This window comes from Schistocerca gregaria, chromosome 7 (assembly GCF_023897955.1).
Source record: "Schistocerca gregaria isolate iqSchGreg1 chromosome 7, iqSchGreg1.2, whole genome shotgun sequence".
NCBI lineage: Eukaryota > Metazoa > Arthropoda > Insecta > Orthoptera > Acrididae > Schistocerca > Schistocerca gregaria.
Genome location: NC_064926.1, coordinates 157741646 through 157766641, shown reverse-complemented (window position 1 = coordinate 157766641; position 24996 = coordinate 157741646). Strand labels below are relative to the sequence as shown.

The 24996-nt window shown below is 44.6% G+C and overlaps 1 protein-coding gene across 1 annotated transcript in view; it reads left to right on the top strand.

Moving 5' to 3' along the window:
• Window positions 1-24996, top strand: part of LOC126281908 (uncharacterized) — a 1469616-nt gene that overhangs the window by 886729 nt on the left and 557891 nt on the right. The window lies entirely within an intron of this gene.

The following is a 24996-nucleotide window of genomic DNA, read 5'->3' as shown; positions in this document are numbered from 1 at the left end:
TCATTTGTACTCAGGTGATTTATGTGAAAAGGTTTTCGACGTGATTATGCCCGCACAACAGGAATTAACAGACTTTGTGCGAGGAATTGTTGTTGCAAGTAGAAGAATCGGACATTCCATTTCGGAAATCGTTAGGGAATCGAACATTCCGAGAAGTGTCAGGAGCGTGCCGAGAATGCCGAGTTCCAGGTATTACATCTCACCATGGGCGACGCAGCGGCCGACGGCATTCACTAACCGACCCAGAGAAGCGTACATCTGCACAGAGTTGTCAGTGCTAACTGACAAGCAACATTGCGTGAAATAGCCAAAGAAAACAATGTGGGACACGCGACAGGCGGCGAAGTCTGGTGTTAATGTGCGATGGCAGCCGATGACCAACGCGAGTTCCATTGCTAACAGCACGACATCGCCTTCAGCGCCTCTTCTGGGCTCGTGACGATATCGGTTTGAACCTAGACCACTGGAAAATCGTGGCCTGGTCAGATCAGTCCCGATGTCAGTTAGTAAGAAGCGATGGTAGGATTCGAGTGTGGGAGACCCCACGAAGCCATGGACCCAAGTTGTCAACTGCGCACTGTGCAAGTTGCCGGTGGCTCCCTAGTGGTGTGGGATGAATTTACGTGGACCGGACTGGATTCGCTAGTCTAACTGGAAATGTCTATGTTCGGCTACTTTGAGACCATTTTCAGCCATTCATCGTCTTCAGGTTCCCAAACAAGGATGGAATGTGTATGGAGGACAGTGCGCCTTGTTACCTACACACATTTTGTTCGTGATTGATTTGAAAGACATTCGAAACAATTGGAGCAAATGATTTGGCCATCAGGATCGTCCGACATGAATCCCATCGAAAATTCATGGGACATAATCGAGGGGTCAGTTCGTGCACATAATCCTGCACCTGCAGTATTTTCGCAATTACGGACCAACACTGAGTGAAATAGGGGCTCAAATCAATGTGGGACGTAAGACGAACGTGTCTGTTTGGACAGTGCGATGAACTTTGGCGTTGATGGGATATGGGAAAAGATGACCGACGCGAGTGCCTTCGCTAGCAGCACGGCGTCACCTGCAGCGCTTCTCCTTGGCTCGTAACCACATCGGAAAACAGTGGTCTGGTCAGATGAGTCCCGATCTCAATTGGAAAGAGCTGATGGTAGGGTTCGACTGTGGCGCAAATTCCACGAATCCATGGACACAAGTTGTCAACAAGGCAATGTTCAGACTGGTGGTGGCTCCGTAATGGCGTGGGCTGTGTTGATAAGGAATGGACTTGGTCCTCTGGTCCTACTGAACCAATCATTGATTGGTAATAGTTATGTTCGGCTACTTGGAGACCATTTGTAACTAAGTATTCATGGACTTCAAGTTCCCAAACAACAATGCGACATATCACTGAGGCCACAATTGTTCGCGATTGGTTTGACGGACATTCTGGACAATCCGAGTGAATGATTTGACCACGCAGATCACCCAACATGAATCCCACGGAACATTTACGGTACACAATCGAGAGGTCACTTGATGCAAAAAATCCTGCACCGGCAACATTTTTATAATTATGTGTGGCTATAGAGGCACCATGGGTAAGTATATCGGCAGAGGACTTTCAACGGCTTGTTGCGTTCATGCCAGCCAGCCGCGGTGGCCGTGCGATTCTAGGCACTTCAGTTCGGGACCGCGTGACTGCTACAGTCGCAGGTTCGAATCCTGCCTCGGGCATGGGTGTGTGTGATGTCCTTAGGTTGGTTAGGTTTAAGTAGTTCTAAGTTCTAGGGGACTGATGACCTCAGATGTTGCGTCCCATAGTGCTCAAAGACTTTTTTTTGTGTTCATGCCGCGTCGAGTCGATGAAGTACGCCAGGAAAGAGGAGGACCGACCCGATATTAGGAGGTATCCCATGACTTTTGTCACGTCAGTGGACGTGGAAAAGAGTGAAAAAGGGGAACTTGTGCTTTTTCTCAATGCGTAATTTGTGGAGGAACGTTTGTTGCAAAAAAAAAAAAAAAATGTTCAAATGGCTCTGAGCGCTATGAGACTTAACTACTGAGGTCATCAGTCCCCTAGAACTTAGAACTACTTAAACCTAACTATCCTAAGGACAACACACACAACCATGCCCGAGGCAGGATTCGAACCTGGGACCGTAGCGGTTGCGCGGTTCCAGACTGTAGCGCCTAGAACCGCTGGGCCACTCCGGCCGGCTTTGTTGTAAAGCCAGCACATTCATGTAACGCATACAAGTAGTCGTCATTGCATGAAAGTAACTGTAAAATATAAATTTCAGAACAATGTCCGCTGGTAGAAGGCAGTTAACTGCAGCTCTGCGATGATTCCAAGCAAATGGAGGTGAAAATGTGTTGTGGTTGCCTTGTCTCATCGTCCAGCTGTATTTTTCCAAATATGTTCCTCCAAATACTAATAAACGTTGTACTAAAGAACTTTTTCTATCCCACGTCCATAGACTATTGCTACAGAAAGTGCATGTTCTATTGGAAAAAATCATGCTTTCTATATCGAGGTAAATACAAGTTTCTGGTATAAAGAGGTATTGCAAAATGTGTTTGGAAGCCGTCGCGTATTGGGGTCTTGAACCGTTAATGAAATATATGGGAAGCTAAATTTTCTATGGTACACCGGGCATACCATTTCATTACTTGAGCAGAAATCAACTTCTATAAAAATCCAGTGAGAAGCGTCATTGCTTTACAATTAACACACAGCTGGAAATATAAGAGACAATATGCGTCCTAACCGAATGGCAGAGTTTTTTAGGAAATTATGACGCCTGCACGCTTTTAGAACGGTGTACTTGTTGAACATCAAACAGAAGTTGAGGTAACAACTCACGGGGTATTCCTGGACAGTTTACTGAAACATAAGCACACAGCGGTCTCATTTACGAGCCTCCTGACGTTCACTCCACCGACGTGTTGGAATAAAATGTGTGGAAATCCATGCAGCGAGAAGCAGCTGTCGTTTTCAAGTCGTAAGTTGTAATATTGTTTTTTTTAACTGCCGTTTGTACCACACAAATAAATGTACACACGTTTACGCTGAAACGTAAGTCAAATGTGCTGTCACCAAATGGTTATTTCTCTTCCATTTGTCTTTCAACCCGCATTTCGAAGATTCATCATCATCAGTTTTCTGCAACATTAGCGGGCTCTCTGCGTCTCCATTTCGTGCGATCCATTGCTTGCTTCTCATTGCCAGTGTATGTGGTGTCGTCCATTACGTCATCGATGAACACAAATCTCATCCTCCTACGCTTCCTCTTCCCTTCCACATATCCTTCGAAAACTGTTTTTATAAGCCACTCTTTCACACTCAATTTACCGGTATGCGCAATCCAGCTCCGTTTCCTTCTTTCTGTTAGATCCTTCCAAGCCTTGAACAGAAAACGAAGACCGATCCCAAATGCAAGAAATACGGAATGTTCACGTTTGCATTTGAACAACAAGATGTTTAATTGTAAACTGCAATGACATACAACTCTTGCACAAAATATCTACGTATTACACAGGACAGAACTCTCACCTACAAACAGCGCTTACTTAATACAGCCAGACAGGTCGCCTCAAGGGTCATGTTAATACAGAAGCTCTGAAGATCGACATGGGGTGCATCAGTGACAATTCGACAATGCTCGGCCTTCGGTATAGTCATTTGTGTACAGGATTTGTGTACAGCTCAACAGCCATCATAGTAAAAATGGCACTGAGCACTACGGGACTTAACATCTGAGGTCATCAGTCCCCTAGAACTAAGAACTACTTAAACCTAACTAACATAAGGACATCACACGCATCCATGCCCGAGGCAGGATTTGAACCTGCTACCGTAGCGGTCGCGCGGTTCCATACTGAAGCGCCTTGAACAGCTCGGCCACCGGGGCCGGCATCATGTTTGTAAGCAAGACAACAAAACAATGAGAATCATCAGTGGCTGAATTAAACCCACTCCTACTAACAACACTCAACAACAATTCCGCTATCGTGGGGGCTTGGTACGTGAACGCGTACCCTACACTCAGGGTAGCTAAGGATCAACACTCACCAATTTTATTGTCCAACTAGATTGGTCAGGTGTATGAAGCACCGTAGGGTTATTAATTATTAATAGCGACACTGCTCTAGCTAATAAACCTAACAGATTTGACTTGCCGTGTGAAGTCTGGAAAACTGCCAACAGAATAGCCTAACAGGCTTTGGCAGAAGTACGGATTTGCTGTTTAACACAGTTAAAATGCCTTCACCCCAACATCACTGTGGTATGAAGCGCCAGACAATCTTCCATACAGCACGAGAGTGCCAAAAACTGGCCAATCGAGGTGACATGGGGGACCTGCTTAAATTATTCTCAGCTGTGACAGAGACATTAGATATTAATATTTACCGTTTACGTTTGTATTTTGTTATTGAAATTACATTTTTTGTCTTTTATCAGTGAAATGTTCCCGTGTATACAGTATGTTGTCTTATTTGTGTCTATACTATATAATAAATATATAAGCAGCAGCACAAATTACTACAGTTGATTTGAAAATGCAGAGTTGATACCAATACCTCTATAGCTAATAAACTCCGTGTGAACAGGTCTCGAAAGGCCCAATGGTACCGACCGACCGCTGTGTCATCCTCACCCGATAGGCGTCACTGGATGAGGATATGGAAAGTGGTCAGGATACAGCTCTCCCGGCCTGTTTCAGTTTTCGTGATCAGAGCCGCTACTTTTCAATGAAGTACATCCACAATTGGCCTGAAAAAGGCTGAGTGCACACCGCTCGCCAACAGTACGACAGCGCTTAACTTCGGTGACCTGACTGGAGCCGGTGTTACCACTGTGGTTAGGCCGTTCGCGTCTCTGTAGCTGACATAGCTATGATAAAACACTACACGCCATGTTCTGAGTGCTTTTTCACAACTCATTTGGGTAAAAACCGAATTACGATATCTTGTACGGCTCGAGAACTATCTGAAGTGAATAACCCATCTATATCACCCTGCATTTCGAGTTTACTTTTCGCAACTCACAAGTAGTGCCGAATTTTTTTTTTACAAATTTTAGGATATTGATATAGGATTTCCCCTTTTTTTTTCTTTTGTATCATCAGCAGATGACCATTGTAGGCCGAAAACGGTGTTGAGTGCCAAAGAATTTGACTGCGTCTGAAATAAACTTAAGTTTACTTTGCATTTCCGTAACGTATTTAGATGATTTAAGAAAGAAACAAATGGTGCAAATACGCTGTAATACACCTGTCGTTCATGCTATTACCTAATTTTGACCATCGGTCATTTTATAGCATTTTCACAAGCCTCAAGCTTCACATCACACATTTTCATGTGTGTTTGTAGCACGGATCCAATCTAGCACTTCACAAGATTACGTCCATTAGTAATACATAGGCAGATTCCCGGAAAGCATTTGACACGGTTCTCCACTGCACACATTAACGAAGGGGCAAGAATACTGAAATGTTTCCCAGGCTGATAGCTGAGTGGTCAGCTCGGCGGCCCAGGTTCGATACCCGGCTGGGTCGCAGATTTTCTCCGCTCAAGAACTGCGTGTTGTGTTGTCCTCATCATTTCATCATCATCAGGGGAAGGCAACAGGAAACCACCAGTGGATCACTTCCCTGGACGGTCATGCGGTAGACCTCTCTGACGAGGCTTCCCCCATGACGCGACTTGCTGTAAGGCAGAACACAAAGTTTTTTCCTAGGTATGTGAGTCACTCGAACACGTCTTAAGTAATACAAGCCAGTATGTTGTCCTAGACGGCGAGCGTTCCTCAGAAACACAAGCTATCGTCAGGAGTGCCCCAGGGAAGAGTGATAGGACCGCTATTATTTTCTAGATACAAATATGATCTGCCGATTATGCTATTGTGTACTGCAAGGTGTCGAAGTTGAGTGATTGTAGGAGGATACAAGATGACTTAGACAAAGTTAGTGTAATGAATGGGAATTGGCTATAAATGTAGAAAAATGTAATTTAATGCAGATTCGTAGGGAAGACAAACCTATTTTGTTCGGATACAGCAAGAGTAATATCCTGTTTGACACAGTCACATCGATTAAATATTTTGACATAACGCTGATAAGCGATACAAAATGGAAGGAGCATGTGAGGACAGTGGTGGGGAAGCTGAATGGTGGACTTCGGTCTGTTGGAAGAAATCTGAAAAAGTGTGTTTCATCTGTAAGGGAGGTTGCATACAGGTTGCACAAGCGTTCGAAACACACGTGTTACGAAAATGCTTCGGAAAATGAAATGGCAATCCCTGGAGGAAAGGTGACATTCTTTTCTAGGAACACTACTGAGAACACCCAGGAAATTGGCGTCTCTGTCTCCAGAACGATTCTTCTTTCGCCAACGTACATTTCGCTGAAGAACCACAGTGATAAGATACGAGAAATTGGGCACATACGGCGGCATATAAACAGAACTCTTTGTCTCACTGTATTTCAGAGTGGAACAGGAAAGTAAATGTCAATTAACGTCCATTGGACTGTATTTGTGCCACATAGGCACATTTAAATGATATGTGTACTGACTATTTTGTGAAGTGAAGTTTCAGACTTGTGGTAACTTCTTGAAAATAACCGACGGACTAAATTAGCTAATAAATGGCTCTGAGCACTATGCGACTTAACTTCTGAGGTCATCAGTCGTCTAGAACTCAGAACTAATTAAACCTAACTAACCTAAGGACATCACACACAACCGAGCCCGAGGCAGGATTCGAACCTGCGACCGTAGCGGTCGCTCGGTTCCAGACTGTAGCGCGTAGAACCACACGGCCAAAATTAGCTAATAGCACGGACAAAAACAGACTGAGGGGTCAAAGAAACTGGTACACCTGCCTAATACAGTATACAGCCCTCGCAAGCACGCAAAAGTGCCGCGGCACAACGTGGCATGGACTCAGCTCAGCTAATGTCTAAAGTAATGCTGGAGGGAATTGACACGATTAATCCTGCAGTGCTATCCATAAATTCGTAAGACTACCAGGGGTGGAGATTTCTTCTGAACATCACGTTGCAATGCATCCCAGATATGCTTCATACTGTTGATGTCTGGGAAGTTTGGTGGCCAACGGAAGTGTTTAAACTCAGGTAGGTGTTCCTGGAGCCACTCTGTAGCAGTTCTGGTTGTTTGAGGTGTCGCATTGTCCTGCTGGAATTGAGTAAGTACGTCGGAATGCACAATGGACAGGTGATCAGACAGGATACTTATGTACGTGTCAACTGCCAGAGTCGTATCTAGACGTATCATGGGTCCCATATCACAGCGACTGAACACACCCCACGCCTTTGCAGATCGTTCACCAGCTTGAACAGTCCCTTGCTGACAGGCGGGGTCCATGGATTCATGAGGTTGTCCATCCGCTCGATACAGTTTGAAATGAGACTCGTCCGACCAGCCAACGTATTTCTAGTCATCAACATTCCAGTGTTGGTGTTGACGGACCCCGGCGAGGCGTGAAGCTTTCGGTCGTGCACTCATCAACGGTACACGATTGGGCCTTCGGCTCCGTTAGCCCATATCGATGATGTTAAGTTGAATGGTTCGCGCCGCGCGTGATTAGCGGAGCGGTCTCGGGCGCTGCAGTCATGGACTGTGCGGCTGGTTCCAGCGGAGGTTCGAGTCCTCCCTCGGGCATGGGTGTGTGTGTGTTTAGGTTAAGGAGTGTGGAAGCTTAGGGACTGATGACCTTAGCAGTTAAGTCCCATAAGATTTCACGCACATTGGAACATTTTTGAATGGTTCGCACGCTGACACTTGCAGATGGCCCAACACTGCAATCTGCAGAAAATTGCGGGAGTGTGGCACTACCGTAACGTTGAACGGTTCTCTTCAGACGTCGTTGGTCCACTTGTTGCCATAGTGGCGTCGGAGATTTGATGTTTCACCCAATTCCTGAAATGGTCGTACGGGAAAATCTCCGCTTCATCGCTACCTCGGAGATGCTGTATCCCATCGATCGTGCGCCGACTATATCACCACGCTCAAACTCACTTAAATCTTAACACTGCATTGTATCAGCAGTAACCTACGTAACAGCTGCGCCAGACACTTGTTGTATAGGCGTTGTCGACCGCAGCGCCGTATTCTCCCTGTTTACATAGTAAATACGCATGCCTATACCAGTTTCTTTGGCGCGTCAGTGTGTTACAGCCTGTTTGGACCATGTTTCCTTTCTTAATACATATGGAGGCTGTGGACCACCCTCCCAGGAACAAAATTCTATTTAGATAATATTTATCTTCCTTTAAAAAACAACAATTTCTGTAGAGAGTGACGGGTGACTGAGATGCAACACATTCTGAGTCGCACGGTACCGACCGTCGCAACCTCCGCGACCGTAGCGTAGCGGCCGCATTTTAATCTGTGTGTGCAGCCCGGAACGCCTCATGTCGGACAGACTGGCCGCGCCAGCCGTGACCCGCCTCTATGATGAAAAGCAATTTATTTCGCTCCGTTTGTTTTTAACCTCGTGGAGAGTGATGCGCGGGCTTAACGGCTCAGTTGGAGGGATTCCTGGCCGGCGGGCGAGCGCGCGGTCGGGCGGGCCGTAAAACGCCGCGGCTCTCGAGGGCCAGAATGAGAGGAAAATAAAAATGGAGAGGTGCCGGCCGAACGGAAACGTAGAAAAAGGAGGAAGAAATGGCGGGGGCGCGTAAAAGTTGCGCGCGCCGGCCCTCGGGAAGCGGACGCCGGGCGCGCCCTTTCCAATATTCGACCCGCACTGGCCCGGATTGCCTCGAGTCCTCTCGACTGGCGGGCCCCGTGTCCGCCACTGTGCGCCCGATGCTGTAAATAAGGCCGTAAAAATTTATTGAGCCGCGGAGCGGAGAAGTGACCGGCTGTATTACGGCGCGCGGCAACACGGGTTCCTGCCGCTGCAGTCTGATGGCCGTTCCCTGACCTGTACTGGCCGCCACGCCGCACATGAGCGGGCACTCAGCGCTGGCGTAAAGACGACGCGGAAGGAACCGCAACAGGCTGTGGCTCGTGATACGCAGGTGCGACACGTGAAGAGACCGCAGGGGAGAGCCCAACTCCAAATTACTCGCGTCGCAACTCACAATCGGGATCAGTAGTCGTGTCCACTAACGTCCATTAAAGCCATGGAGTGCATATACGCATACTGAACCGAAAAATGATAATTTGTGCCAAGGCCGGGTGGGTTTCCAACCCTGGTCTTCTGTTGAGTAAGCAGAAGTACGACCACCACAGTGGTTAGCACATCTGCCTGGTGAACAGGAGACCCAGGTTCGAATCCCGTTTCAATGCCCTCATCTACATCTACATCTACATACATTATCCGCAATACACCATACGGTGCGTGGCGGAGGCCACCTCGTTCCACTACCAAACAGAACGAGAGAAAAATGACTGCCTATATGCCTCTGTACAGGCCCTAATCTCTCATATCTTTGTAGTCCTTCCGCGAAATTTAAGCTGGCGTCAGTAAAATTGTACTGCAGTCAGCCTCAAATGCTGGTTCTCTAAATTTCCTCAGTAGCGATTCATGAAAAGAACACTGAGCGTGGTGGCGCAGTGGTTAGCACACTGGACTCGCATTCGGGAGGACGACGGTTCAATCCCGTCTCCAGCCATCCTGATTTAGGTTTTCCGTGATTTCCCTAAATCGGGATGGTTCCTTTGAAAGGGCACGGCCGATTTCCTTCCCAATCCTTCCCTAATCCGAGCTTGCGCTCCGTCTCTAATGACCTTGTTGTCGACGGGACGTTTAACTCTAACAACCACCACCACGAAAAGAACGCCTCCTTTCCTCCAGAAACTCCCACCCGAGTTCCTGAAGGATTTCCGTAACACTCGTGTGATGATCAAACCTACCAGTAACACATCTAGCAGCCCGCTTCTGAATTGCTACTATGTCCTCCCTCAATCCGACCTGATAGGGATCCCAAACGCTCGAGCAGTACTCATGAATAGGTTGTATTAGTATTTTATAAGCGTTCTCCTTAACAGATGAACCACACCTACCCAAAATTCTAGCAATGAACCACAGACGACTATCCGCCTTCCCCACAACTGCCATTACATGCTTCTCCCACTTCATATCGCTCTGCAATGTTACGCCCAAATATTTAATCGACGTTACTGTGTCAAGCGCTACACTACTAATGCAGTATTCAAACATTGCGGGATTCTTTTTCCGGTTCATCTGCATTAATTTACATTTATCTATATTAAGAGTTAGCTGCCATTCTTTACACCAATCACAAATCCTGTCCAAGGCATCTTTTATCCTCCTACAGTCACTCAACGACGATACCATTCCGTACACCACAGCATCATCAGCAAACAGCCGTACATTGCTATCCACCCTATCCAAAAGATCATTTATGTAGATAGAAAACAACAGCGTACCTACCACACTTCCCTGGAGCACTCCAGATGATACCCTCACCTCCGATGAACATTCACGCGCTACAGACGCAAAATTTAACCGGCCAGGAGGAAGATGCTGTGATATGCAAATGATTAGCTTTTCAGAGCATTCACACAAGGTTGGCCCCGTTGGCGACACCTACAACGTGCTGACATCAGGAAAGTTTCCAACCGATTTCTCATACACAAACAGCAGTTCACGGGCGTTAAACGTTATTGTGATGCCTCGTGTAAGGAGGAGAAATGCGCACCATCACGTTCCCGACTTTGATAAAGGTCGGATTGTAGCCTATCGCGATTACGGTTTATCATATCGCGACATTGCTGCTTGCGTTAGTCGAGATCCAATGACTGTTAGCAGAATATGGAATCTGTGGGTTCAGGAGGGTAATACGAAACGCCGTGCTGGATCCCAAAGGCCTCGTATCACCAACAGTCGAGATGACAGGCATCTTATCCGCATGGCTGTAACGGATCGTGCAGCGACGTCTCGATCCCTGAGTCAGTAGTCGGGGACGTTTGCAAGATAACAACCATCTGCACGTACAGCTCGACGACGTTTGCAGCAGCATGGACTATAAGCTAGGAAACAATGGCTGTGGTTACCCCTGACGCTGCATCACAGACAGGAGCGCCTGCGATGGGTTACTCAACGACGAACCTGGGTGCACGAATGGCAGAACGTCATATTTTCGGATGAATCCAGGTTCTGTTTACAGCATCATGATGGTCGCATCCGTGTTTGGCGACATCGCGGTGAACGCACATTGGAAGCGTGTATTCGTCATCGCCACACTGGCGTATCACTCGGCGTGATGGTATGGGGTGCCGTTGGTTACACGTCTTGGTCACATCTTGTCCGCATTGACGGCACTTTGAACAGTAGACGTTACATTTCAGATGTGTTATAACCCGTGCCTCTACCCTCCTTTCCATCCCTGCGAAACCCTACATTTCAGCAGGATAATGGACGACCGCATGTTGCAGGTCCTGTACGGTCCTTTCTGCATACAGAAAATGTTCGACTGCTACCCTGGCCAGCACATTCTCCAGATCTTTCACCAATTAAAAACGTCTGGTCAATGGTGGCAGAACAACAGCCTCGTCACCATACGCCAGTCACTACTCTTGATGATCTGTGGTATCGTGTTGAAGCTGCATGGGCAGCTGTACCTGTACACGCCATCCAAGCTCTGTTTGCCTTAATGTCCAGGAGTATCAAGGCCGTTATTACGACCAGAGGTGGTTTTTATGGATAATTATTTCGCAGGATCTATGGACCCAAATTGCGTGTAAATGTAATCACATGTCTGTTCTAGTATAATATATTTATCCAATGAATAACTGTTTATCATCTGCATTTCTTCTTGGTGTTGCAATTTTAATGGCCAGTAGTGTAGATACTGCCCACGACAGTGGTATTACTGATAATTAATACCGTTCTTTAGCTTTATACCTTGTTTATTACTTCTATATTTGTGGTTAGTGGTGCATTCTGCTACTGCTACTGCCTACTCGCGACCGTCCTATTTGATCCGCCTCTGGTTTCTCGACGTTGCGTTTTGAGTGGGCCTTGCTACTAACTTCACCACCATCTTCCCGACGCACAAGAGAGACCACACCTTTCCTCCTTAGCCAATAGCGACAATCCACGCGTCTCCTACGCATATAGATATCAAAACTCTCAGCCAATGAGCGTTCAGTTCGCTGTTTCCAGGCGGATCTGACGGCACGTTCGCAGACCGTGGGACGGAAGTTTGCCTCGGAACTCTTTCTCAGATTGTAAGATCCTTCTCCCGAATAGTCGGATCTTGTCTCTACCAAGGTCGCACAACATTGTCTAAATTATCCTAAGGACAAACACACACACCCATATCCAAGGGAGGACTCGAACCTCCGCCGGGACCAGGCGCACAGTCCATGACTACAGCGCCTCGACCGCTCGGCTATTCCCACGCGGCCTGTTGTTATCGTTAATGCTCCTTGTTGACGCATAAATGTCAGGTGGACAAATATCCTGGCTGCTACAGAGCATTCCCGAGCGTTTAGATCTCGAAAAGGGTCATAAATGTGCGCAATACTTAGTGTAAACACATGAAGAGAATTCACGTATGCATTACAATACGTATACATCAAAGACGTTTGAGCTTGGAAAGGTCTGAGGAACCATATAGTTTCATTTGAGTAACATGATGGCTTCTGGCGCAATGGTAACAAGTTGAAATGCGAGGCAGAAGAAATTCTTATCACCTCTGTGTCGCAGTGAGGCTAGAAAATGTGGTTATGGACTGTTTCCGATCACCAAAAGTAAGGCGGTCGGGGTGGTCGAGCGATTCTAGGCGCTACAGTCTGGAACCACGCGACCGCTACGGTCGCAGGTTCGAATCCTACCTCGGGCATGGATGTGTGTGATGTCCTTAGGTTAGTTAGGTTTAAGTAATTCTAAGTTCTAGGGGACTGATGACCTTAGAAGTTAAGTCCCATAGTGCTCAGAGCAATTTTTGAACCAAAAGTAATTTCCTACAAATACTGGAATTTCCTTTCTTCTATGACTCGTTTGCGTGAATTGCCAATAACTGACCTGGACATGTTCTAAGAAGTCGGGTCTATTATTTGCTCTTACGTCCAATATTCCGTAAACCCTCGTCGCCAGTTTTGTGAAGTTCTCGTCGCTACTGCTGTGGAGGTTGAGTTGCCACTGATGTTACTGCAAACCGAGTCTGTGAGTTCGTGAAACGCTTTCTGGTGCAATACACCACTAAGGAATTTCTCCCTGCCACTATTACACAGCTATGAGAGTCAGGTAAATGTAAATGTCGTGTGACTAGGGCCAACCGTCTGGTAGACCGTTCGCCGGGTGCAAATCTTTCGATTTGACGCCACTTCAGCTACTTGCGCGTCGATGGGAATGAAATGATGATGATGACAACAACACAACACCCAGTCTCTGAGCGTAGAAAATCTCCGATAGGGTCAAGCAACAGGGTACGAAAACGAAGGTTCTACAACGCTCCAACAAATCAGTAACGAAGTCACACAAATGAGTCCAAAACGATTTACTTGTCTTTATGGTTAACTAATAAAGTACTTAACACTGCATGTAATGTAACACAAAAAAGGCCCTCAATGGCTGAGATGATGAGGTCCCATACTCCGAGGAACGCAGGAGATGATGCGGGAGACCCGCACCGCTGTACTAGCAAGGTCCTAGTGGAGGTGGTTTGCCATTGCCTTCCTCTGACCGTAATGGGGAAGAATGATGATAATGACGACACAACACCCAGTCATCTCGAGGCAGAAAAAATCCCTGACCCCGCCAGGAATCGAACCAGAGACCCCGTACGCAGAAAGGGAGAACGCTACCGCAAGACCACGACCACTGCACAGTACATAGTAAATGCAATTTACAACTACTATCTGTTCAATATACGAAGTTCCCTATCTAAGACAGCCCTGGACGATAATCTATAGCCCAGTGGGCGAGAGCTGCTCCTCTGTCTTCTGATAAGGCTTCTGTCCTTTGTCGCCCGGTCAATGGTGCATTGTACCCGGCCGGCAATTGGGTGAGGCGAAGTCGATATCTTCATTCTCAGAGCCGACCGTGCCGCGGTGGAACTCGCGCGAATGGCAAGTCCCTTTGGCACTGGTACCAGCTCACATCTTTGTGCCAGTGGTGCTTTTGCCATGACTGTGACTTGTTCGGACAACACAGCACAATTTATCTCTGTAATGAATGGATTTCCCAACTTTTTCTTCTATGTAGTTTTCAGAGAACGCATTTAGTAATGTAACGTTTGTCAGAACGTCTTATTGCTCTCACCACTAACAAAACTGTATTCATCTCAATTGATTCTTGTGTAATTGAAATGTTTTTGTATACCCCTGATACTGCCCAAACAATACTCATGAATCTTCAATTTTTTTCTCACTATATTTGTGTACTTGTTTAATACGCCAAATATACTACCCCCCCCCCCCCTTTTCAGATTAGCCTGTTCTCTCGACATACGCTCAAAATTTCCACTTGACTCTTGGGTGAATAAAATGTTTATGTATACCTCTGATAACGAGGCTTGCCCAAACAATACCCCAAGTGGCTCTAGGAGCTACAGTCTGGAACCGCGCGACCGCTACGGTCGCAGGTTCGAATCCTGCCTCGGCCATGGATGTCAGTGATGTCCTTAGGTTAGTAAGGTTTTAGTAGTTCTACGTTCTAGGGGACTGATGACCTCAGAAGTTGTGTCCGATATTGCTGAGAGCCAGCCAAACAATACCGTATCCAGCTTCAGCTTTTATCTCAGTGCATTTGAGTATTTCGTCTGTTGCTACAAATACACCACCTCTATTTCACGTTACCCTGTCCTTTCGACATACTCAGATTTTTCCCAAGTATCTCACTGCTGTCAATTTCAGACTTTAATTAGCTTTATGTACCTAGTGAAGATCTCATTGAGTTTTAGGAGTCTTCAAAGTCTGGTACTTTGTTGCGAATGACGATTCTGCAGTTCACCACTGACATTTAACGTTCTACCCTGTAGGGCAGGAGGGGGTCGAGAGTACTTTTCTTTGGATCTTACACTCATATTTACGTGTTTCCTGTAGCTATCAGCACTGGATAGAGAGACGCCTAATCTAAAAATCTCTTATGCACCTCATACTTTGTCATACACAGCCTTCTAAGTTCAGTGCACATACGACCCATTTAGGGCTTGAATTCCCAGAAGTTGCAGCCTAGTTTCGCAGTCTGTGGTTCACGCCGTACACTGGACTCAGAACTAGGACGCTACAATCAGTTCCAAGCACAATGCCGCAGAATCTAAACTTCATTGAAACACTGTAAGCGGGCTTGTACTTCTCAACCTTCGTCACGTTTACGCCACTCTCTACAGAAGCCTGTGACGTCAAGAGAGGAGGCACTCCACCAATTGTGTATTTTAGTTTGGTGTGTCTGACGGAACTGTAGTGAAATCTTCGTTTAATCAGTCCATTCTATTTGAGATAAAAATTTGCTTAAGAACAAACAATAGGTATATCTGTGGATCCAGCATTGAGGTATTCAGAACAGGAATTTTCCTTTTCAGTATTTTACCTGCAAGCCCCAATGGCTTTGTGGTAGTTATCTGAGAAAAGTAACTGATGTCTTTCCTGGAATCCTTTTGTCGGTAATTTTGGAAAATTCGATTGCAGAATGAGTCGCTTTAATTCAGTATGTGCAGATATTTTCTCCACATACGATAAATTATTTCGTCTACGTAAAAGTTAACGCAGAGGAAATTCTATCTTTTAACTCAATCTCCGACAAAACGATGCCAGATCGATCTATCTGCGTGACAGAACTCCTTGCAAAAAAGTAACGGCAGCAGCACAGAACTCGTGCATTAACCAGAAACGTAATTAATGAGCGCGAAAGCTTTAATGAAACTGTTACTGTGACGTTCAACTATCTGACATGTGTGTCTGTAACGCGGTGGAAACTGTGTGACTATTTTTTCAATTAGGGAGAAACGGTTTTGAATCATTTTTAATTACAACTCTATTCCATAAAGTGTTGGTATTCAGTTTTATGCTATTTGACTTTTCCGACCTGCCTATTGCTGACTACACTACAAACTAATTTTCTGAAACTGTTTATAGAATTAGTTTTAATCTGGCTGAAAGCTATGTCAGTGAAGATTGAAATAGAGTTTTCTTGCAGAATGCATCTGAGAAGTAGTCGTGCTACGAGTACTTTTGCTATAGTAAGAAACAGATTTGCGGATACAACTGTTTTCACACGATGATGTTTGTAGGCATCTTTATTTTTTATTGTCCCAGAGGTGGTATAAGATTCTTCCACAAGTACAGGAAATACACTTTCCTGATATCTGAATATTTGGAAGTTAGTGTACACATTTTTTTTTTCTCTGTTAAGCTATCACAGGGGTACATTTGCGAAATTTTCTTTCCAAAAAAGGCTTACCAGATGTGTCTCCACGTGCGTATCACATTTCAGTATCTGTTTCAGTGATTACTATTATTATTTTACTTCACTTTGAATTCCATTATCACAGACAGCACATTGTTTACGGGTAGAAATGTATTTGCCACGGGTAACTTGAGGACCGTATTGATGATTTTCAGCTACTCTAGTTACGCTGAGCTGTACTTACAAAGGGACAGCGCCTGCTCGACATCACCGAATTCGTCCAAATTTATGTTACGTGCATGGCTTGATCTGATATGAAAGGGACGGATGTGGGAGTTCCAGATGGCCATGCGTTTAGAAAAAGGAGCATTTTTCAAGCAGGCCGGGCGAGGTGGTGGTGGTGGTGATGATGATGATGATGATGATGATGATGATGATGATGATGACGATGACGATGACGATGATGAGTCCCATACTTCTTTACAGAGCGTAGGGGAGCGACACGGGAGACCCGCGCCGCCTTACGAAGTATGAGTCGCAATTTGGGCGTAGTTTGCAGGCAGTGATTGGCGCAGCGAAAATAGGTACAGAATTGTAATCGGAGGATCGTGGGGTTGACTCCCTACATAACTTTTTTTAATTTTAAATTTTTATGTCACTTACGCAGCAAGTAACATATGCTTAGGATATTTTATCGACATATGCTTAGCATATTTTATAGACTGATATTTTCATAAAAAGCATGAAAAGAATAGATAAAGGAAAATTGGGGAATGCAAGTAACTTTCTAAAGACAGTACTTAACAGTTTCCACGAAGACTCTGCAAAGAACATTCCAAGAAGGGAACAGAATTAAAGCGTACAGATAACAATGCGGGATTTATAGCGTGGGCAACATGCCGAGGAAATTATTGCTTCTCCTGTTTTTCGATGTTGACATCCCAGATTGTTCTAATCATCAACTGCAAAATAATAATAGCATTTAATTTTATACATGAAGTGTTCGTGTGCATCTAATAATCCCCTCCTGGATATTTGCTTGCAATCTACAATTTTTCTTTGTCTTCTTGTCCGTGCCTTTAATGCAAATACTAATTATTTCGGTTTATTTCCAGAGTAGATAATGCGAAAATTGAAAAGAAAAGAAGTTTCCACATAGGGCTCGACTCCAGGAACCTCGGAATACCGTTTGCACTCTTTCCGCTGGGTCAAGCTAGGCCTGTGGTGGCGTAAGTGGCTCATAAATCCCTCGACCCACGTTATGGATACCAGTTTTTGTAAATCATAGGCCAGCTGGAGCTCCCATTTCTGTCGTTTTCATTTCTGATCAAGCCCTATATATATTCGACAAAACTGGACAGAATCGGTGACGATGAGTAGGCGCGATCCCCTTGTTAGTTAGTTTCACGGACGAAGGCCGATTGTATGCGGTTAACCTTTCAAGGTTACGAAATACATAACATCATACAGTTCGTCCTTCCACGTATTACGACTTAAATCCGTAGCAGCAACAATGTTCTCCACTGCTATTACAAGTAAACAAAGGAATAAAAACAACAGATGCGTGTAGTATTATAGTTTCGGTCTAGGAGTAAAATGTTAACAGCGTTAAGTCATTAGTCACATATCATTCCTCATTCTATGTTGACGGCAAATGCAGTACTCAGTGACACTAAACAAGTGTTCCTACGCTATGGTAAAGTCAAAAGCTCAAACGTTATGACTTCAGGTTTAAAACCTTCGGCTCAAGTTTCCGTGCAAATTTAACTTTTAGCACGCCATTCAAACGGCCGTAACACCACCACCGCCACCAACAACAACAACAACAGAGGAGTTACCATATTCAGCAATCGCCTAATGTTCTTGTCAGAATTACAGAAGAGTCATATCACTGAATTCGGCTGGTATAGATTTTATATTCAGACTCAAAAGATACTTGAGTTCCGTAAAATAAAATTAATTCACTGTCTGGGAGATTAAAGAAGTTTCGTCAAAAAGTATGCCTCTCAAAAGCTCCTGGTGTCTTTCGTTCTACCTTAAAAACATGTTACAAAATCTGGAAGTTTTTGATGTGAACAATTTAGGTACCTCATCTTACATATTCCGTGACGTGGCGTTCGAAATATTATGATATGTAATTTATCTTGTTTGGTTCTGCAATGTGCGGTCCATCCTCGGCAGTTTTTGAAAAAAGTAAATGAAACCTAAGTATTCTGTTACAATTAAGGGGAATGTTTTTGTTTTCAGTACACCACTATGAAGGTGACCGATGTTTTACCTCCGAAAGACAATGCGGGGACCATTTCCGTCGGACGTCCTGAAATATTTTTTCGTTATCTCCCATTTCATCTTCAGTGAAATGTCCATGGCTGGTTTCTTTCCACAGGAGCTAAAGGTAGATAATTTTCAAGTCATTGAAATAGATAGTAAAGGAAACTGATTGAGGATTTCTGACAGAATCTTTGCCTTAAAATTTCTTGCTCGTGTTAGCAAGAAATCTTGCTAACTGTCACATCTGAAAGTCCACTGCATTTATTACGCGATACTCTCTGAGAACTGATACCTCATTTACAATATTAAACATATAACCCATTATAATTCGCATCAAGTGCCTTCAGAACTTCTTCGGATTATGTAGGGGATGTCTCATCGATTTTAACTCTGCTTTATTAACGAGAGGCCCCGTTGCACATGGTGCAGTGCGATATTGATGGGTGTCACTAATTGACATAAATTTAGACCAGCCTATCTGCATGTCAATGGGTTTGTGTGAGTAAAGTGCATAAGCAACAAAGGATCTGAAACTCTCTCAATTTCATTTGGTCTCTGTTATCATTAACATCGATTTTCGGAGCAACGGAAACTTTCATTATCACACGAACTCAAGAATACGAGATAAGTGGAGAAATTTTATCTACATTTCACTAAATGATTTCATTTGCCTCTCTAGTACCCATTATGTGGAGGTGCCAATTTAGTCTGCAGGAATGGATTAAGTTTGGATCTTTGCGGTTCATTAATGAAAGAGAGCGAGTCAATGATAAGAAATAATGGGTATTAATTCTCTAAATACATAACATGGCCACCGATCTTTACAATCAGAAACCACTTAGAACGTGTTCAGTTTATGAAACATGGACAACAAGGAAAATGACGTAATTACATAGTCCCTTAAACTAATTGACAATTCACATTAAATAACAAATAGATGCTACCGCAGACGTAACTCGTTTTTATATGCATGTTGGGTTCAGATGGTTCAAATGTATCTGAGCACTAGGGGGCTTAACATCTGAGATCATCAGTCCCCTAGAACTTAGAACTACTTAAACCTAACTAACCTAAGGACATCACACACATCCATGCCCGAGGCAGGGTTCGAACTTGCGACCGTAGCGGTCGCGCGGTTTCAGACTGAAGCGCCTAGAACCGCTCGGCCACACCGGCCGGCTGCATGTTGGGTAAGGATGGTTATACAGAACAATGCAACGAAAACAGTCCATTCAGTCTCACGAAAAAATTATTCTACGATTCAGACATAAAAACATCTAAAGACTTACGGGTGCTCAGTTACTATAATACATTCAAACCGGGTAGGATGAAAGTATGTCAAACACAGGCATGTCACTGGTCAGACACTGCACAAATGATAAAACACATTAAATCCTATAAATACAAAACGAGGAGAAATTAATTAAACATGCCTGTACTCGTTTAGTTCATAATTTTAAGTTCTACAACGTGAAATATGGCACCGCTTGTTTGAAGGCAGCTAAACGATACGTGGCAGATGCTGTCAGTGACTAACATGTGTAACATCGAACGACATTCCCTTAGAGGGGGTACAAATATTTCCAAAGATTCGGCCACAAAATGATTCAACGAAATCGGTTAATTTCAACACCTCACGATTAGCTTTCATTGACTACTGTGGCACGTGGCGTCTTCACCAACAAAAGGATCAACACTAGGCCACTAATGAATATTCTAAAATCTTACGAATTTTGATACAAGAGATTTTAAAATCTTTCTGAACAAACGTGCTATTAATTGTAGACGTAAACTAAAGCACGAAACATTAAACACATTTATCTTCAATTACATGTGAAAGCACTACCTCATACACAGAGGCTATCTTACCAAGACTTCTTGTAAACTCGAAAATTGGTAAATATAGCAAAAACGTAATCATAAAAATAACTACTTAATTGCAGTACTAAGATGAAACAGATTAAAAGTTACTACATGGCAAAATAACGTCTCGAGGCGTAACTCCAAACTATAGGAACAAACTCAAGGAAGAATCATCCATTCGTACAGAGCGACAACCACCAGAAAAGTGACGGTGGGTCCTCAGATTTCAACAGGCCTGTTGTCGCTCAGGGAGGGGGATGACTAGTACTGGGCTGGCGTAAGCTGGCGCCAGCACACCATGCGGCATAGAGGTCGCGAGCGGTAGAGGCCAACAACAGGTCGCAGGAAACGCGCCGCCAATGCCCTCTCGGCCGATGGAGACCGGAGGGCGTGTGTGTTCCAGTCTGTCGCACCGAGTTCCAGAGTCATCAGTGGAAGCCCACGGGAATCGCAGTAGCAGCTAGCTCTCCCGCTAAGTCAGAGACGGGCAGCACATAACAACCCTAATAGTGTACACAGTGGACTCTCCACTTCACCAGCAGTGAGGCTAATGTGAGCTATACAGAAGATCTTGTACCACAACGAATATTTTGAGTTAGGTAAATTACACTCTTATGAATATAGAACTCAGCTAAACTATGCATGCAGTTTGTGCTATAGAAAGAGGGTACCGGCCACCAAACAACATCCTCTCCTTGCTCCAGCTCTACAGAGACAACGAGACGATAAAAAAAGTACCATTACCTATCTTTTCAGCTGCTGGGCAGCGTGGTTCGAAGCAACTGAACGTCGCTGACATGCCTTGCGTTTTCCGCTACTCCTCCTACTACCGCAATACTAAAACACTGGCGCAGCTCTTGCAGGCTGCAACTGAGTCTCTGGTCCATGCGGTACATTTAAAACAGATTAATTTATCCATCCACTTGCCCAGGGAAGTTTACAGGATGGAAGATATTTTAGGAAGTTCCAGTAAGTAATAAAAAAAAGCATTATTCCGCTCATAATTCCTCCAGAGTAAGAATAAGGTCTAGTGTTACTCACGTACTCATAACGCGCTTGGATATGCCAAATGGCATGACCGTATGAAGAAGAAATGTAAGTACCGTTTCATCGTCAAGTATTTTCTGTTTCTGTTTTACGTTCACTATTTTCTACGTCGAAAGAAGGCCCTAGGAGTAGACAATATTCCATTAGAACTACTGATTGAAATGGGCGTTTGGCGTCATTGGCTCTGAACACTATGGGACTTACCTTCTGAGGTCATCACTCCCCTAGAACTTACTTAAATATAACTAACCTAAGGACAACACACACATCCATGCCCGAGGCAGGATTCGAACCTGCGACCGTAGCGATCGCGCGGTTCTAGACTGTAGCGCCTAGAATCGCTCTGCCACACGGCCGGCTGGCGTCAATGACCGAGAGGCCCCTTACGGGGCAGATCCGGCCGCCTGGAGGCAGGTTTTATTACATTCGACGCCACATTGGGCGACATGCGCACCGGATGAGGATGAAATGATGATGAAGTCAACACAACACCCGCCACCTGGCCATTCAGCTGTCGGGGCAGACAGAACTACTGATAGCCTTGGGTGAGTCAGCCATGACAAAACTCTTCCACTTGAGCCATGACAAAACTCTTCCACTTGGAGAGCAAAATGTATGACACAGACGAAATACAGACTTCAAGAAGAATATAATAATTCTAATCTCAAAGAAAGCAGGTGTCGATAGGTGCGATAAATACCGAACTATCGGTTTAATAATTCACGGTTGCAAAATATGAAGACGAATTCTTTACAGACGAATTGATAAACTGATAGAAGCCGAATTCGGGGAAGATCAGTTTGGATTCGGTAGACATTTTGGAACACGCAAGCCAATACTGACCGTGCGACGCATCTTAGAAGGTTAAGGATGGACATATCTACGTTTCTAGCATTTGTAGACTTAGAGAAAGCTTTTGACAACGTTGACTGGAATACTCTCTTTCAAATTCTGTACTTCGCAGGGGTAAAATACGGGGAGCGAACGGCTATTTACAATTTGTACAGAAACCATATGTCAGAAGAGTCGAGGGGCACGAAATTGAAGCAGTGATTGAGAAGGGAGCGACACAGGGTTGTAGCCTATCCCCGATTATATTCAATCTGTAAATTGAGCAAGCATAAAGGAAACAATAGAAATGTTTGGAGTAGAAAAAAAATCCATGCACATGAAATAAAGACTTCGAAGTTTGCCGACGACATTATAATTCTGTCAGACACAGTGAAGAACTTGGAAGAGCAGCTAAACGGAACGGACAATGTCTTGAAAGGGGGATATAAGATGAACATCAACAAAAGCAAAATGAGGATAATGGAAAGTGGTCGTATTAAATCAAGTGATGCTGAGCTAATTAGATTAGGAAATGAGATACTTAAATTAGTTGATGGGTTTTGCTACTTCGGCAATAAAATAACTGATGCCGCTCGAAGTAGAGAGGATATAAAATGTAGACTGCCTATGGCAAGGGAAGCGTTTCTTAAGATGAAACATTTGTTAAGATCGAGTATAGGTTTAAGTGTCAGGAAGTCCTTTCTGAAAGTATTGGTACAGAGTGTAGCTAGGCATGGAAGTGAAGCACGGACGCGCGGCCTGGCCGTGCGGTTTGAGGCGGTATCGATGACCTAAGCAGTTTGGTCCCTTAGAAATTCACACACTTTTGAACTTTTGAGTGAAGCATGGACGATAAAAACTTTAGACAAGAGGAGAATAGAAGCTTTCGAATTGTGGTGCTACAGAAGAATGCTGAAAATTAGATGGGTAGATTACGTAACTAATGAAGTGGTACGAAACAGAACTGGGGAGAAGAGGAATTTGTGGCACAACTCGACAAGTAGAGGGGACGGTTGGTAGGACACATTATGTGGCATCAACGGATCAGCAATGTAGTATTGGAGGGAAACGTGGAGGGTAAAAATTGTAGAGGGAGACCAAGAGATGAATACACCAAGCAGATTCAGAAGGATATAAGTGACGGTAGTTACTCGGAGATGAAGAAGCTTGCACAGGATTGCGTAGCATCGATATCTGCTTCAAACCAGTCTGTGGACTGAAGACCACAATAAGAGCAACATTTTGTGACGGCGGTTCTTAATTCCCGGAGAGCCAAATCATGAATGTAGTCGAACGATTTCTTTTCTATACTCTAACAGCAGATCAATGCATTTGTGTGGTTTGTGTGCGTGGTCACTAGTTCCTCAGTCGCCTTGTCTTCATTTCCTTCATCTAGCAAGGAACACACTACATGATTTACACATACAGAGAGTTCCCTATTATCAGCTTGCAGATCGGGGGTCGCACCGGTTTACTGTGGTAAAAGGTGAGTCACACGTGCATTCTAAACGAAAGTATTCGTTCTAGCAAGATATTTCAGGTTGCGTTTCCCATTTTTTATTAATAATCGTCAAGGTTTGTGCGGATAATAAGCTAGCCGTATGGGTGGGAACCTGGTGTGTATGTTTTAATTTCTGTCCTACGCCAAACGAAAGGAGATAACCGCACTGGGATGTAAGCAGCGGAGCGCCCTGTAAAATTAGCAGTGCCAGCGAACGAGCCTTCACTTGTCTAAGGAGAAATGCAAAGTTTAAGGGCTGACAATAAATTGTGGTCTCTTTAAGTCCGGCAGCTAATGGTGGGTCCCGCTCCGTCCCCATAAACAGTGGGACCATCCCTCTGCGGTCAACCCGCACGCATACCGCCTGAGTAACGTCTCGATTTAGGTGCCATTAAATCCCTCCACCTAGAGTGTCTGAGATTGCATACGGTGGTCGCATCGGGCGCTCGCCGCATCTAATCTACCCGCTCGCTGCTCTAAGTTAGCTGTGAAATCCCTCACCCGCCTGTTGGGTACTCCGCTAGCTATCCAGACCCTAAGCCGTAGGCTTTATGCAGATTAAATGTCACGGCTTAAGCAGCACTTAGCACGTGACTTAAATCCTTAGCGGGACTAGCGGCTTAATTAAGTGATTAAATCACGACTGTAGAATCTGGTTTTTATTTGTCGCCCAAGCCGTTTCACTGAAACCGACGGGAGTTACTCTTATACAGATATCTGGCATAACGGCCAGCAATTCTGTGAATAACATGAATAAAACAACATTAGCAGCAGATCAGTCTCTGAATTTAACCACTAGCAAGTAGATTTTATAGTAATGAAAGCCAGTTTTCGGGTATTTAATTGGCTGCTGCGTAAGCTATGGGGTGGCAAATTCTCTTATTTTTTAGGCCTTTCTGTACTGCGTCCCTAACAGCTTGGACTCGCTCAAGCGGTTCAGATTATCAGATTATTGGATTTCTTTTAATTTGCCTCCCAACTGGTTTGATGTGGTCCTGTACGAATTCCTCTCCGCGCACTTCTCTCCATATCAGAGTAGTATTTTCACTCTAAGTGCTCTAACAAGAAGACCACACAGCAATCGGATCTTTTTATCTTTTTATACATACTGTGCGTGAAGTTCAGGACTCAAATATTAGGTAAT